The sequence below is a fragment of the Bos indicus genome, chromosome 19 (genome assembly GCF_029378745.1).
Source record: "Bos indicus isolate NIAB-ARS_2022 breed Sahiwal x Tharparkar chromosome 19, NIAB-ARS_B.indTharparkar_mat_pri_1.0, whole genome shotgun sequence".
In the NCBI taxonomy this organism is placed as follows: domain Eukaryota; kingdom Metazoa; phylum Chordata; class Mammalia; order Artiodactyla; family Bovidae; genus Bos; species Bos indicus.
In genome coordinates, this window is record NC_091778.1 from 21,895,909 (window position 1) to 21,913,857 (window position 17,949).

At 39.4% G+C, this 17,949-nt stretch overlaps 1 non-coding gene across 1 annotated transcript; it reads right to left on the reverse strand.

Moving 5' to 3' along the window:
* Positions 1-2,773: 2,773 nt before the first annotated feature.
* Positions 2,774-2,880, reverse strand: LOC139177811 (U6 spliceosomal RNA). The gene has a single exon (XR_011562279.1). It is a non-coding gene; the product is annotated as a U6 spliceosomal RNA (small nuclear RNA).
* Positions 2,881-17,949: the final 15,069 nt, after the last annotated feature.

Here is a 17,949-nt window from a genome sequence, read left to right on the forward strand (position 1 = left end):
TGCTGCAGCTAAGACCCAGTGCAGCCAAATAAAAAAAAAGCATTTCTCCCAACATGGCATTGAATTCTACAGTGATAACTCTATTAAAGCATGTATCTATTTATTTTAAGAACTGGGTAGCTTAATTTTTAGATCTAATATCTGCATTCAACTTATGAAAGGATAATCTGATACATGTTCTCAAAATCTTTTTATATAAGGTAATTTTTACTCTTTTACTATGTAAGGTAATATTCACAGTTTCTAGTAATTGGAATATAGACACAGCTTTTTGAGGGCCATCATTCAGCCCATGGTGGGGCTGTTGTCTGTAAAAAAATTTTTAAATAATAGTAAAATTGACTAAATATCAGTCTACTTTTTGTTATCACCCTGTGCACACAATTTTAAACAATGTCAATGATAAAATACTACCTGTGGGGGCAGACATTTCCAACAGCTTCCCCCACCTCAGTGTACCCATACTGCCCATATTGTAGTATGAGCTCTTCAGCTTGCTTTAACTTTTCAGGGGCAAATTCTGCAAAAAAACAATTTGGTGATTTATCAATAGCAAACCATGTCCCCACATCTTGATATGACTCCTCATCCGTCAGAAATCGACTAAAGTAAATGTCAACTTAAGTAAATTTACCCAAGGAAAATTTCTCTAAAGACACTTTCTAGACTCAAAGTGCCATACCACCTTTCCCATGTATTTCCTGTATTTGTTTGTTTCTTTCACAGCACTTGCCACCCATTGTGGCTATTTTATTTGCAGGTTAATTTTTCCCATCTTCCTTACTTATTTGTAAAATCTAAGACTTTTATGTCTTGTTCTCTGAGTTATCCCCAAAACCCAGCACAGAACCTGGCACATGGTAAATGTTCAATATATGTGTATTTTCATTGCATTCCCAGCTCATGTACTTCCCATAAAGCACATTGGCTCAATGTTGGACAACTCTTCTTTCTTCATCTCCTGTCCATTACTCAAAATGAAATAGCCACTTATTGTTTAGGACTGGCGACATAGAAAATTATTTATCTCTATAATTCAGAAACAGCTGCAGTGTCATGGATCTTAGCAGAATTGTTTCTACTGCTCCAAACTCCATCATGAACATGATTAGTAATGTTTTATTTTGAAAATTCACAGAGATATCATAAGACCAAATCACAAAGTAAAATATAAATATGGCATTCACATTCTGAAGGGGACCTACGCATTTTGCCCAGGCATGACACTAGAAATAACAAGACTGTAGTGTGCACCTCAAACTTAGCAAGTTCCAAATATAAATCATCAGTTTCCTTTCCAAACCACGCATATGTGAGTGCTAAGTCGCTTCAGTCATGTCCGACTCTTTGTGACCCTATGGACTGTAGTCTGCCAGGCTCCTCTGTCCATGAGATTCTCCAGGCAAGAATATTGGAGTGGGTTGCCATGTCCTCCTCCAGGGGATCTTCCTGACCCAGCGATCAAACCTGCATCTCCTATGGCTCCTGCATTGCAGGCTGATCCTTTACTGCTGAGCCACTGGGGAAGCCTCTCCAAACCACATGCTCCTCTTAACTGCCCTCAACATTTCTTTTAGTGGCATAGCTCTACACCTGGCTAATTCTCCAGGCTCAATCTCTAGCTCTCCTTTCTTCTCCCTTTACTCTTTCTTCCTAGGAGAGCTTACCCATCTCCAAGCCTAAAATCTTATCCCTACAGTGTTATTTCTAAAATATGTCCCTAATCCTCTCCTCTGTGCTCCAGACTCTCAGCTGCCTACTGTTCTATCTTAGAAACATCACAGGCATTTCAAATTTATCACATGTGCCTGCATGCTAAGTCACTTCAGTTGTGTCCAGCTCTTTGCGACCCCATGGACTGTAGTCTGCCAGGCTCCTCTGTCCATGGGATTCTCCAGGCAAGAATACTGGAGTGGGTTGCCATGCCCTTCTCCAGGGGATCATCCCATATCTTTATCCATTCATCTGTCTGTAGTCATTTAGGTTGCTTCCGTGTCTCGACTGAGTGCAGCTATGAACATTGGGTTGCATGTACCTTTTCGAATTAGAGTTTTCTCCAGATATATACCCAAGAGTAGGACTGCAGGATCATATCTCCAGCATTTCTTGGTGGACGTCTTAATGATGGCCGTTTTGACTGATGTGAGGTGGTACCTCTTTGAAGTTTTGATTTACATTTCTCTAATAATTAACAATGTTGAACATCTTTTCATGTGCCTATTTACAATCTGTGTGTCTTCTTTAGAGAAATGTCCATCTTTTTTTTTTTTAGTTGTATGAACTGTTTGTGTATTTTGGAAATTAAACCTTGTTGGTCACATAATTTGCAAATATTTTCTCTCAGTCCATAGGTTGTCTTTTCATTTTGTTTATTGTTTCCTTTTCTGTGCAAAAGCTTGTAAGTTTAATTAGGTACCATTTGTTTATTTTTGCTTTTATTTCTATTGCCTTAGGAGACTGACCTAAGAAAATATTGGTATATGTCTGAATATTTTGTCTATGTTCTTCTCTTCTAGGAGTTTCATGATACCATGTCTTATATTTAAGTCTTTAAGCAATTTTGAGTTTATTTTTACATATGGTGTGAGGGAGTGTTCAATTTCATTGTTTTACATGTGACTATCCAGCTTTCCCAACATTACTAGCTGAAGAGACTGTCATTTTTCTATGTATATTCTTGCCTTCTTTGTTGAAGATTAATTGACTGTAGGCATGTGGGTTTATTTCTGGGCTCTCTATTCTGTTCCATTGATCCATATGTCTGTTTTTGTGCCAATACCACACTGTTTTGTTTTGGTTTTTTGTTATCCTTGCATAGGGACCATGCTAATCTTCTCTGTATTATTCCAATTTTAGTATATGTGCTGCCAAAGCAAGCACAATACCACCCTGTTTTGATTTCTGTAGCTTTGTAGTATTGTCTGAAGTCTGGGTGGGTTATGCCTCCAGCTTCATTCTTTTTCCTCAGGATAACTTTGGCAATTGTGGATCTTTACAGTTCACGGGGTCGCAAAGAGTCGGACACAACTGAGCGACTGAACTGATGCTTTTATATAAATTTTAGGATTATTTGTTCTAGTTCTGTGAAAAATGTCATGGGTAATTTGATAGGGATTGCATTAAATCTGTAGATTGCTTTGGGTAGTATGTCTATTTTAACATATTAATTCTTCCAATCCAAGAGCATAGGATATCTTTCCACTTGTTTGAATCATCTTTAATTTTCTTTATCAATGTTTTGTGGTTCTGAGCATATAAGTATTTCATCTTCTTGGTCAGGTTTATTGGTAAGGTTTTTTTTTTTTTTTGGATGCAATTTTAAAAGAGATTATTTTTGTACTTTTCCTTTCTGATATTTCATTGTGAGTATAAAGAAATGCAGCCTTCCTAACACCATACACAAAGATAAACTCAAAATGGATTAAAGATCTAAATGTAAGACCAGAAACTATAAAACTCTTAGAGGAACATAGGCAGAACAATGACATAAATCAAAGCAAGATCCTCTATGACCCACCTCCAACAGTAATGCAAATAAAAACAAAAGTAAACAAGTGGGACCTGAATAAACTTAAAAGCTTTTGCACGGCAAAGGAAACTATAAGCAAGGTGAAAAGACAATCCTCAGAATGGGAGAAAATAATAGCAAATGAAACAACTGACAAAGGACTAATTTCCAAAATATACAAGCAGCTCTTACAACTCAATACCAGGAAAACAAACAACTCAATCAAAAAGTGAGAAAAAGACCTAAACAGACATTTCTCCAAAGACATACAGATGGCTAACAAACACATCAACAGATGCTTAACATCACTCATTATTAGAAACATGCAAATCAAAACTACAATGAGATATTGCCTCACACCTTTCAGAATGGCCATCATCAAAAAGTCTACAAACAATAAATGCTGGAGAGGGTGTGGAGAAAAGGGAATGTAAATTAATACAGCCACTATGGAAGATAGTATGCTGCTGCTGCTAAGTCACTTCAGTCCAACTCTGTGCGACCCCATAGACAGCAGCCCACCAGGCTTCCCCGTCCCCGGGATTCTCCAGGCAAGAACACTGGAGTGAGTTGCCATTTCCTTCTCCAATGCGTGAAAGTGAAGTCGCTCAGTCGTGTCCGAATCTGTGCGACCCCATGGACTGCCGCCTACCAGGCTCCTCTGTCCATGGGATTTTCCAGGCAAGAGTACTGGAGTGGGGTGCCATTAGGAATAAAACCACCCACCATATGACCCAGAAATCCCACTCCTAGACATATACCCTGAGGAAACAAAAATTGAAAAAGATACATGTATCCCACTGTTCATTGCAGCACTATTTACAATACCTAAAACATGGAAGCAACCTAGATGTCCATCGACGGATGAATGGATAAAGAGGCTGTGGTACATATACACAATGGAATGTTACTCAGCTATAAGAAGGAATGCATTTGAGTCGGTTCTAATGAGGTGGATGAACCTAGAGCCTATTATACAGAGTGAAGTAAGTCAGAAAGAGGAAGATAAATATCATATTCTAACACATATATACAGAATCTAGAAAAATGGTACTGAAGAATTTATTTACAGGATAGCAGTGGAGAACAGACACAGAGAATAGACTTATGGACTTGGGGAGAAGGGAAGAGAGGGTGAGATGTACGGAGAGAGTGACATGGAAACTTACTATATGTAAAATAGATAGCCCACAGGAATTTGCTGTATGGCTCAGGAAACTCAAACAGGGGCTCTGTATCAACCTAGACGGGTGGGATGGGGAAGGAGATGGGAGGGAGGTTCAAAAGGGAGGGGATACATGTATACCTATGGCTGATTCATATTGAAGTTTGACAGAAAACAACCAAATTCTGTAAAGCAATTATCCTTCCATTAAAAAATAAATAAATTAAAAAAAAGAAATGCAGCCAATTTCTGTATAATCTTGTGTCCTGCTACCTGGCTGAATTCGTTTATACATTCTAGTAGTTTTTGTGTGGAGTCTTTAGTGTGCTCCCTCCTCATCAGCCTTTTGGAAGAGTTTGAGAAGGATCAGTTAAAGTTATTCGATAGAATTCCCTAGTGAAACCATCTGGTCATAGCCTTTTGTTTTTGCAAGGAGTTTTAAAATTACAGATTCTATTTCACTTCTAGTGATTGGTCTGTTCAAATATCTATTTCTTCATGATTCAGTTTTGGTGGCCTGTATGTTTCTAGAAACGTGTCCATTTCTTATAAGTTGTCCAATTCTTTGGTTTATAATTGCTCATCTCCTCTCCTACTCTTACTTGCATTTATTGTATCCTATGTAGTTTCTTCATAGCACTTTATCCCAATTAATATATTTTGATTGGTCTTCTCTACTAGATTTGAGGCAACGTGCGGGCAGGAACAGTGTCTTGTTCAGTAAGGTATATCTAGCCCCTAGTGTAGTGTCTGGCACACAGCAGGTGATTAATCAGTTGCTGACTAAATTAAGGTACCTCATTCTGTCTTGGTCTATGTGTTACAAGTATGATGCATTCGCACAACGTTGCTTAGGAGGGAAAAATTCTTATTCCTCCATTTCATGTCCATTATTAAAATAAAAAAAAAAAGTCACTTGTCTGACACTAATGACATAGCCATTTATCTCCATAGTGCCAAAACAGCTGCAGTGTCATGGACCTTAATATAGACAATATTTTTTCCCACGATTAGGGAAATTTAATACTGAATCTTACAGGAGTTTCATAAAGAAATTGAGTCATAAAATACAGAAAGGATTCATAGTAGGAAGGGGTAGAACCTGAAAAGTTTAGCCCAGAGGCAGTAAGATATTTTCTTTAAGCTTCAGAAACCACCATACAGATGTTTCTTTTTGTGCTCTTCCAAGTCATCTCACAAAGATAGACAACATCTGCTGCTTGTGCTGGCCAGAAGTACAAAAGTTGTTTATTAAGGCATGATTCACCCACCCAGAAGCCTTCATTTCCGTGAAGAGGAGAAACAAACTAATTTCACATTAACCAGGCATAGTTATTTGACCTAACGGAAAAATGGGTCCACATTTAACACCCTCTTGGATCTTACATGACATGACAGCGTGCAAAGCAGTGCGGCTGTACTTCAGAACTGCTTTGCATGCCTGGGCTTCCCAGCAACCAGACCTCATTTGTTATGCCCCCAGCAGATACTCTTCAGGCTAGCTTGAAAGTGCTCAAAGCTATAATAGCATTCAAACAACAAAAAGTCCTCAGATTTCCTTAGTTTCTATCTTTGAAGAGTTCAAAGAGCTTCCACATTTATTTTTTTCTGGTACTTTTCCCTGTCATGCTATGATGTAAGAAGATCTGAGATTAGAGAACCTGGAGTTCAGATAGTTTATTCAAAGCCACAGTGAAATTACATACCACAGTCAGACTCCATTCCCCCGACCTCTCTAGACCATGTAGTTTCCCAAGGGGTTTAAGACCCTTTATGAAAAAATTCAAAACTACATATAATTATCAGTCTTGAACATTTTTTTCTAACCCTCTTAACACAGAGGAAAAAATATTACTTTGTGGTTTTTAAATAAAAATGTCTTTGTGAGGACAGACTTCTAAATTGCCTCATTCTAAATTCACATAGGAAAGATCAAAGGAATAAAAATAGAGGGAAAACCTTCCGTATGCCAGAAACTTGGAGGACTGTCTTCTAGTTAGAATATAGAAGGGCTCAATTAGGAGGAATGGTCAGTTCAATATTCCACTTCTGTAAAATATATTATCACCCCAATAGAATTCCATGAACAACCCCTTACTCAAGGTTGAAGGCTAGATGAAAGCAAATGGAGAGCAAGGCAGTGCATATACTCAGATCTGCTTCAGTCTCTGACAGAACCCTCAGCAATTCCTACTTAAATATTAACCAAAGCTGGACGCATATAGACCTCTCCATGTTAAGATGAGCAAATGGAAAAAACCCATAGGACTATGGAAATATGCTTCAGCTCAAAGGATGAGGTCTCCCTGAAAAATCAGAACAAAGGTGGAGTTCCAAACAACAAAAATGTAAGCATTTATGTTCCCTGGTGATATATCCCAGTACCCAAATTAGTGTCTAGCATAGAATAGTTCTTGAGTAAATTGACTGAATACATTAGAAGTCTCAGAAGGAGGAAACAGAATAGGAACAGAAGTAATAATTAAGTAATTTTCTTAAGACTTAAACCTGCTGGGAAAATGAATGTAATAAAATCAACACCTAGACCAGCCAGGTGACATTTTAAAATATTTCTGGGGTAAAGAAAAAAGCCTTCAAGAATTCAGGCTGGGGAAGGAGGAGGGAATTTGGGAGGGAGCAGATTATCTCCAAAGGTACTAAATTCAAACTGGCCTCAGAATTGTGCACTCTAAGACTCAAATCAATAAAGCACATCCAACAGAATTCTGAAGGTAAATGTTTATAATTTTAGAATTCTACACTCAGCAAAGTTGTTATAAAGTTGTGAAGGCCTCTTAAATAAATGTGTGTGTGTGTGTGTGTGTGCGTGTGTGTGCGTGCACGCGCGCGCTCAGTCATGCCAACTCTTTCCTATCCCGTGGACTGTAGCCCGCCAGGCTCCTCTGTCCCTGGGATTTTTCCCAGCAAAAATACCAGAGCGGGTTGCCATTTCCTCCTCCAGGGGATCTTCCTGACTCAGGGATCAAACCTGTGTCTCTGATGTCTCCTGCACTTGCAGGAGGATTCTTTACCACTGAGTCATCTGGGAATATGTACTAAGATACAAAGTGCTCAAAAATGACACTACCCAGTTAACTGCTCTGAAACAAAAAACTTCTCAAACATGTACTACTGAATGAGAAGTCAGAATAAGGAAGAAGAGGGACTTTCCTGGCAGTCCAGTGGTTAAGACTCCGTGTTTCCAATGCAGGGGTTGTGGCTTCCATCCTAGGTCAGGAAACTAAGATCTCATATTCCATGTGGTGCAGCCAAAAAAAAAAAAAAAAAAAAAAAGAATAAGGAGGAAGAAAGAGTCAGAGCATAAAAACTTCTGCATAAAAGAACTTTATTTAAATATCTAAAATAACTCTCAAAAGAGAAAGTACATAATGTAGGAAAGAAATTTCTTTTTCCAAGAGGGATCAGTTCAGTTCAGTTCAGTCACTCAGTCATGTCTGACTCTTTGCAACCCCATGAATTGCAACATGCCAGTCCTCCCTGTCCATCACCAACTCCGGGAGTTCACTCAAACTCATGTCCATCGAGTTGGTGATGCCATCCAGCCATCTCATCCTCTGTCATCCCCTTTTCCTCCTGGCCCCAGTCCCTCCCAGCATCAGAGCCTTTGCCAATGAGTCAACTCTTCACATGAGGTGGCCAAAGTACTGGAGTTTCAGCTGTAGCATCATTCCTTCCAAAGAACACCCAGGGCTGATCTCCTTCAGAATGGACTGGTTGGATCTCCTTGCAGTCCAAGGGACTCTCAAGAGTCTTCTCCAACACCACAGTTCAAAAGCATCCATTCTTCGGCGCTCAGCTTTCTTCACAGTCCAACTCTCTCATCCATACATGACTACTGAAAAAGCCATAGCCTTGACTAGACGGACCTTTGTTGACAAAGTAATGTCTCTGCTTTTGAATATGCTATCTAGGTTGGTCATAACTTTCCTTCCAAGGAGTAAGCGTCTTTTAATTTCATGGCTGCAGTCACCATGTGCAGTGATTTTGGAGCCCAGAAAAAGTCTGACACTGTTTCCACTGTTTCCCCATCTATTTCCCATGAAGTGATGGGACTGGATGCCATGATCTTTGTTTTCTGAATGTTGAGCTTTAAGCCAACTTTTTCACTCTCCACTTTAACCTTCATCAAGAGGCTTTTTAGTTCCTCTTCACTTTCCGCCATAAGGGTGGTGTCATATGCATATCTGAGGTTATTGATATTTCTCCCGGCAATCTTGATTCCAGCTTGTGTTTCTTCCAGTCCAGCATTTCTCATGATGTACTCTGCATAGAAGTTAAATAAGCAGGGTGACAATATACAGCCTTGACGTACTCCTTTTCCTATGGGAACCAGTCTGTTGTTCCATGTCCAGCTCTAACTATTGCTCCCTGACCTGCATATAGGTTTCTCAAGAGGCAGGTCAGGTGGTCTGGTATTCCCATCTCTTTCAGAATTTTCCACAGTTTATTGTGATCCACACAGTTCAAAGGCTTTGGCATAGTCAATAAAGCAGAAATAGATGTTTTTCTGGAACTCTCTTGCTTTTTCCATGATCCAGTGGATGTTGGCAATTTGATCTCTGGTTTCTCTGCCTTTTCTAAAACCAGCTTGAACATCTGGAAGTTCACGGTTCACGTACTGCTGAAGCCTGGCTTGCAGAATTTTGAGCATTACTTTACTAGCGTGTGAGATGAGTGCAACTGTGCAGTAGTTTGAGCATTCTTTGGCATTGCTTTTCTTTGGGATTGGAATGAAAATTGACCTTTTCCAGTCCTGTGGCCACTGCTGAGTTTTCCAAATTTGCTGGCATATTGAGTGCAGCACTTTCACAGCATCATCTTTCAGGATTTGGAATAGCTCAACTGGAATTCCATCACCTCCACTAGCTTTGTTCGTAGTGATGCTTTCTAAGGCCCACTTGACTTCACATTCCAGGATGTCTGGCTCTGGGTGAGTGATCACACCATTGTGATTATCTGGGTGGTGAAGATCTTTTTTGTACAGTTCTTCTGCATATTCTTGCCATCTTTTCTTAATATCTTCTGCTTCTGTTAGGTCCATACCATTTCTGTCCTTTATCGAACCCATCTTTGCATGAAATGTTCCCTTGGTATCTCTAATTTTCTTGAAGAGATCTCTAGTCTTTCCCATTCTGTTGTTTTCCTCTGTTTCTTTGCATTGATCCCTGAGGAAGGCTTTCTTATCTCTCCTTGCTATTCTTTGGAACTCTGCATTCAGATGCTTAGTCAAAAATGCCAAATTACATGAAAAAAACCAAGCCTGGAGGAGTGGAAGGGAGTGGAAGGTAAAAAAATGAAGGGAAATAAAAATGTGGTAAAAAATTGCGCTAAACACACCATCTTTATCAAGAGAAATAAAGAGATATTATTTCATTGTGATATTGAAAATAAGGTGTTTTTCTTTAATCTAGAGGTAAGCATTTTGAGAATAAAAACAGGATGTGTGACTTCCAAAGCATGACACAGAATTTCGAAAGCAAAGCATACATAGTCCATATAGTGAGAGACAAGAGAAACAAAAAAATCATTGCAGAATATGAAACAAATTAAGAAAATAAGATGACAGAAAGAATCTGAAACACCAGAGCATCTACCCAATCCATTCTTTACCAAAGTAGCATGTAATAAATGATATTTTCATTCATTCAGCTATTATTTCAATAATCTTATGGAGTATCATAAAGCCATTAAAATTAGGTTAGTAGAAGATAATGAAATGTTATATACGAAATATAATAAAAGGTCAAAAAATAAAATCAAAATTATTTCTATAGCAATTCCGATTTGATTTAAGACATGGAAAAGTACAGGCATTCATACAGCATAATGGTTGAGGTGATAGACTTTAGAATTGGATCTAGATGTGTATCTCAAATTCACCATTTACTGACTAATGACCTTAGTCAAACAAATTAATACTCTCAGCCTCAATTTACCCATCTATAAAGTAAGAATAATAGTATCTTCTCATAAAACTATTGAAAGGGTTACAAGAGGAAAACTGTATAAAAGGAAATCAAGATATCTGACATAACCACTTAATAACTATTATATATTTGTGTGTATTATTTATATATAATATATATACACATAAATTATACATATATGTAAGTACATATATATGAAACATACATAACATGTTTGCAAATATGCATGTTATATCTATGTTTGCAAATATGCGTGTTATATATATATGTATGTGTGTGTCATGTATAACATACAATATAGCTGTGTGCCTATGCACACATACACATAGAAATAGGGCCACGAAGAACTATATCAAATTGTTAACAATGGTTATCTCTAAAATCAACAACTTTGTAAATCAAATATACTTCAATTAGAAAAAAAACTATGGTTATCTCTAGGTAGTAAAAGTGAAATTTTTAAAAAATGTCTTTATATTTGTTTCTCCTCCATGCTTTTTTGCATTTTCCAAAATGTCTACAAAGAATATGCTTGCTTTACAATCATAAAAAAGATTAATTAAAATTAAAATACATAGTAAAAAGTCTGTTGGATATCAATGTAAATAGAAAAATATAACTGTCCAAAAGCAATATCCATTCTTAAACACCTAAAAGGCACAAAATTATCTATAAGTACAGAAGTGTCTTTCATATAGCTTGGGTTCAGTTTTAGCAAAACAAAACAAATGTCTTTTCCTCTGAATGGTGAATGCCTTGGAGTTACTCCAGAATAATATTGAATTATTCACATTGAATGGTGAATGCCTGGAGTGACTCCAAAATAATATGAAATCAAACTTTATTTCAGTAAGAACTTCTAAGCCTGAAACCCTACAAACTGAATCAGTTCTGGTGCATGTATCTGTTCCAAACATCAGTCTGCAAATTGAGAGAGACTAGGGCTTCCCAGTTGGTGTCAGTAGTAAAGAATCTCCCTGCTAATGCAGGAGACATAATAGATGCAGGTTTGATCCCTGGGTCGGGAAGATCCCCTGGAGGAGGCATGGCAGCCCACTTCTGTATTCTTGCCTAGAGAATCCCATGGACAGAGAAGTTCATAGGGTTGCAAAGAGTCGGACACCACAGGCAAATAAATAAATCAATCTTTTTTTTTTTTTTTTAAAAAAAAAAAAAGGGAGTTGAGGGAGGAGATGTTTCAGGGTAGGTGAAGAGAGTCGTCAGACCTGACCTCTCAGAGTAAGTGACATTTCAGTCAGAAGATGAGCAAGAGTTAGGGAAAGAGTAGAGTATTCTAGGAAGGGAAAGTGGCATATGCAAATGCCATAAGGTAGAAAAAAGCTTGAAGCCTTAGGAGTAATTGCGAGATCAGTGCAGTCTCTTATGGAAAAGCATGTCTAGGCTGCACTTTTCCCCATTCCAGTGAGAACAGAGTACACGCAATGAGACCATGCGCGGGTGGCAGCAGCTCAGGTCTCACTCGGGTCTATCACTGAGCCCCTTACGTCTGGACCTTGTTTCAGCATCTTCGAAATGAGAATTAATGGATTTCCTGCTCGAAGCTCTTTGAAATTTATTGTATTTGATCCATAAAATACTTGCCATTTTTATGATGTTACAAGTGCACATCCTGAGGAAAAAGAGTAGAAGCTACCCACCTGTTTACGAAAGTGAAAAGAGAACTATATTCACTCGTTTGCAATTGTCATTCAATTCCAGAAGACTAATTACGATCATGAGATAGGTCATCTATTTTTGTGAAAGTAAACTGTTATTTGCAAGAAGGTGGTCTACTTGAAACTTTCTCAAGGGGAATCCAGTGACTTAGCCTAGAGTTTTATTGTGAAGTTTCTACATCTTCAAGTCTTTCACTCTATCAGATCGGATCAGATCAGTCACTCAGTCGTGTCCGACTCTTTGCGACCCCATGAATCACAGCACGCCAGGCCTCCCTGTCCATCACCAACTCCCGGAGTTCACTCAGACTCATGTCCATCAAGTCAGTGATGCCATCCAGCCATCTCATCCTCTGTCGTCCCCTTCTCCCTCCCAGCATCAGAGTCTTTTCCAATGAGTCAACTCTTCGCATGAGGTGGCCAAAGTACTAGAGTTTCAGCTTTAGCATCATTCCTTCCAAAGAAATCCCAGGGCTGATCTCCTTCAGAATGGACTGGTTGGATCTCCTTGCAGTCCAAGGGACTCTCAAGAGTCTTCTCCAACACCACAGTTCAAAAGCATCAGTTCTTCGGCGCTCAGCCTTCTTCACAGTCCAACTCTCACATCCATACATGACCACAGGAAAAACCATAGCCTTGAATAGATGAACCTTTGTTGGCAAAGTAATGTCTCTGCTTTTGAATATGCTATCTAGGTTGGTCATAACTTTCCTTCCAAGGAGTAAGCGTCTTTTAATTTCATGGCTACAGTCACCATCTGCAGTGATTTTGGAGTCCAGAAAAATAAAGTCTGACACTGTTTCCACTGTTTCCCCATCTATTTCCCATGAAGTGATGGGACCGGATGCCATGATCTTCGTTTTCTGAATGTTGAGCTTTAAGCCAACTTTTTCACTCTCCACTTTCACTTTCATCAAGAGGCTTTTGAGTTCCTCTTCACTTTCTGCCATAAGGGTGGTGTCATATGCATATCTGAGGTTATTGATATTTCTCCCGGCAATCTTGATTCCAGCTTGTGTTTCTTCCAGTCCAGCGTTTCTCATGATGTACTCTGCATAGAAGTTAAATAAGCAGGGTGACAATATACAGCCTTGACGTACTCCTTTTCCTATTTGGAACCAGTCTGTTGTTCCATGTCCAGTTCTAACTGTTGCTTCCTGACCTGCACACAAATTTCTCAAGAGGCAGATCAGGTGGTCTGGTATTCCCATCTCTTTCAGAATTTTCCACAGTTTCTTGTGATCCACACAGTCAAAGGCTTTGGCATAGTCAATAAAGCAGAAATAGATGTTTTTCTGGAACTCTCTTGCTTTTTCCATGATCCAGCAGATGTTGGCAGTTTGATCTCTGGTTCCTCTGCCTTTTCTAAAACCAGCTTGAACATCAGGAAATTCACGGTTCACATATTGCTGAAGCCTGGCTTGGAGGATTTTGAGCATTTCACTCTATACTCCTGCTTTAAACTATGTGGTACTTAGACAAGTGTCACAATCAAACTGACAATAATGCATCCAGAGTCTCACCCCCACCCCAAATCTGCTGGGCATAGTGCTGAACAGTTTCATGCCATAGTTTTCAGTTACGCCCTACTGTAACAACCCTATGAGAGTCATGTGTGTCAATTCTCATTCTTTTTGGTAGTTATCGATATATTCTATGAAGTGGCCACAAACACCGAATTAATGGCTATCAAACCATCGCTCCTAATGGAAACAGAGCGTTAGTTTCATTCAAACCTCTAGTCATAATATTTTCATCAATGGATCAATACTTAATCTTAGTTTATGTGTGTCTCTGTTTAAAGACACCATATTTATTATATATTATTGATTCCTTAACATTGAACTCATGGCCAACAACTTTATAACTCATGCCTGTATCTAATGTTTATTTTGTCCATCTCTCCTTCATGACAGCCCTCTTGCACCTAGGAACAGTAGACGGCACTTCAGCAATATGCTTGGGGGACATATTAAGTAGGGAAATCACCAACAGAAAGTGCAAAATGTGGCACTGAATAGACCACTTGATGTGATTATGTCTACATGTGGTACCCTGGAAGCGTGGCAGCCATCTTACAACCAACCATGAGGAGATAAGCCTGAGGACAAATACCAATACACTGAAGAGCAGAAAATTAGGGGAAAAAAAAAATACAGAAATCCTCCATCCTTGATAATGTTATTTGCTGCTAAATTAACCAGCCTAGTAACTACCCTATCTCTTGCCTACTATGTGAGATAATACATTTTCCTTATTTAAATAATCTGAGCTGGAGTTTTCTGTTTCCTGTAATCAAAAGCAGCCTAATTGAGAAAGTCTGCCAAGAGAAATTTTTAGCCCACTGATTTTCTAAGGCAGATCTAGTTCCCCTAAGAGAAATATCCCTCTGCCTAAAGAGACTAACATGTACCCTATTTCCACAAATTTGGGTGGAATTTGAGCTCATGAAAGAAGATAGTGGACTGATCAATTATTTAGTTCACACATGAAGCTTAACATGATGTTTCTAGAAACTTAATGGTTTTTCCTTGTTAATAATATGACACTCCTACGAAGAATCTTCCCTTAAACATACCCCTTTCCCCCAAAGCACCCAGAAGACCGGTTTTCATGTATCACTAGCTAGAATTTCATTACCTGTCCAAGCCTAAAGTTATGATTCCCTTAGGTCAATAAATATTCACATCCTAGAGAGATGAAGGACCTATATATCCATATCTTAATAAAACTGGGGTTCTCTTAGCAAGAAAGAATGGAAAAAGGGAACTACATTTGGGTAGGCAACAAATGGGGTCTACCTCACTTCTAAATAGCTGTTATTTGATGTCATCTTGCTCACAGGCTAATATTAATATCCTGGACAGAGGAGCCTGGCAAGCTACAGTCCATGGGGTTTCAAAGAACTGGACACGACTTAAGTGACTTAGCACAGCACATACACGATGGATGTCATTGATAATGGAGCTTTTAATGAAACTTATTCAACATTATAGGTTTACTTTTGGGGAGGGCAAGAATAATGCAGATAAGTCCTCCTCCAATCCCAATCCATTTGGGTAAAAGTTGCCCACATGATGCCCCATTATCCAGAAATACTTCAGAGTATAGTTCCTACAAACATGAGTATTTTCCTACATGACCACAACACAACCATCAAAACTGACCCATGATCACCACCTAATACTCAGAATCTATTCCATTTTCAGCCATTGTCCCAATAATGTTCTTTGTAAATACAGGATCCAAGATCATATGTTGTTCAGTTGTGACCTTCAATCTAGAATAGTATTTCCTCAATCTTTCCTTGACTTTCAGTACTTTACACTTTTGAAGATTACATACCAATTATTTTATAGAATATCCCTCAATCTGGGTTAGTCTCACGTTTCCTATGATTAGATTCAGGTAACGCATTTTCGGCGGAATTATGACAAAAGTGGCACGGTGTTTTTTTCATTACATCCTGTCAGGTGGTACACAATTTCAGTTTGTCCCATTGAGTTGCTGACGGTAACTTTCATCACTTGGTTAATGTGATATTTTCCAGGACTCTCCAGTCCAAAGTTACTCTCTTTCACTTTGTAATTAAGTGTTTTGTAAGGGGATATTTTGAGACAATTGCCAACATCCGCTGGATCATGGAAAAAGCAAGAGAGTTCCAGAAAAACATCTATTTCTGCTTTATTGACTATGCCAAAGCCTTTGACTGTGTGGATCACAATAAACTGTGGAAAATTCTTCAAGAGATGGGAATACCAGACCACCTGATCTGCCTCTTGAGAAATTTGTATGCAGGTCAGGAAGCAACAGTTAGAACTGGACATGGAACAACAGACTGGTTCCAAATAGGAAAAGGAGTACGTCAAGGCTGTATATTGTCACCCTGCTTATTTAACTTCTATGCAGAGTACATCATGAGAAACGCTGGACTGGAAGAAGCACAAGCTGGAATCAAGATTGCCGGGAGAAATATCAATAACCTCAGATATGCATATGACACCACCCTTATGGCAGAAAGTGAAGAGGAACTCAAAAGCCTCTTGATGAAAGTGAAAGTGGAGAGTGAAAAAGTTGGCTTAAAGCTCAACATTCAGAAAACGAAGATCATGGCATCTGGTCCCATCACTTCATGGGAAATAGATGGGGAAACAGTGGAAACAGTGTCAGACTTTTTTCTGGGCTCCAAAATCACTGCAGATGGTGACTGCAACCATGAAATTAAAAGACGCTTACTCCTTGGAAGGAAAGTTATGACCAACCTAGATAGCATATTCAAAAGCAGAGACATTACTTTGCCAACAAAGGTTCATCTAGTCAAGGCTATGGTTTTTCCTGTGGTCATATATGGATGTGAGAGTTAGACTGTGAAGAAGGCTGAGCGCCGAAGAACTGATGCTTTTGAACTGTGGTGTTGGAGAAGACTCTTGAGAGTCCCTTGGACTGCAAGGAGATTCAACCAGTCCATTCTGAAGGAGATCAGCCCTGGGACTTCTTTGGAAGGAATGATGCTGAAGCTGAAACTCCAGTACTTTGGCCACCTCATGTGAAGGGTTGACTCATTGGAAAAGACTCTGATGCTGGGAGGGATTGGGGGCAAGAGGAGAAGGGGACGACAGAGGATGAGATGGCTGGGTGGCATCACTGACTCGATTGACATGAGTCTGAGTGAACTCCCGGAGTTGGTGATGGACAGGGAGGCCTGGCGTGCTGTGATTCACGGGGTCGCAAAGAGTCAGACACTACTGAGCGACTGATCTGATTTGAAATTTCTTGTTCCTCATCAAATTTTCTCCCATTAACTTTAGTATCCACCATATTTCTTGGCTGAATTAACTATCACTACAGGTTGCCAAATGGTGATTATCTAATTCCAGTATTCTTTCTACATTTATTAGTTATATATATATATATCCCTTTTATATATACGTACACACACACATATCCCTTATTGTGCTCATGGGCTTTTGCTTAGTCGTTCAGTTGTGTCCGACTCTTTGCGACCCCGTGGACTGTAACCTGCCAGGCTCCTCTGTCCATGGGAGTCTCCAGGCAAGGACACTGGAGTGGATATCCATTCCCTTCTCCAGGGGATTTTCCCAACTCAGGGATCAAACCTGGGTCTCCTGCACTGCAGGTGAATTCTTTACTGTCTGAGCCACCAAGGAACAGACCCAGTTAGAAGTAATTAGAAAAGTGACAACTAGAATTTTAATAGACAAAATAAATTTCATGTCTTTTCAGAAGAATAGGCCTGAGATCCAGTCTGGACCTGGCATTTTGGGGAGACTTGTAGCCATGTAGCCAATTGCCTAGTTTTATAAAAAGTAAGGCTGCAGTTACTAGCTTCTAGCAGACATTGTTTTGAGAGTATCCAGAGAAGGCAATGGCACCCCACTCCAGTACTCTTGACTGGAAAATCCCATGGACGGAGGAATCTGGTGGGCTGCAGTCCATGGGGTCGCTAAGAGTCAGACTCAACTGAGTGACTTCACTTTCACTTTTCACTTCCATGCATGGGAGAAGGAAATGGCAACCCACTCCAGTGTTCTTGCCTGGAGAATCCCAGGGACAGCGGAGCCTGGTGGATTGCTGTCTATGGGGTCGCACAGAGTCGGACACGACTGAAGCGATTTAGCAGCAGCAGCAGTG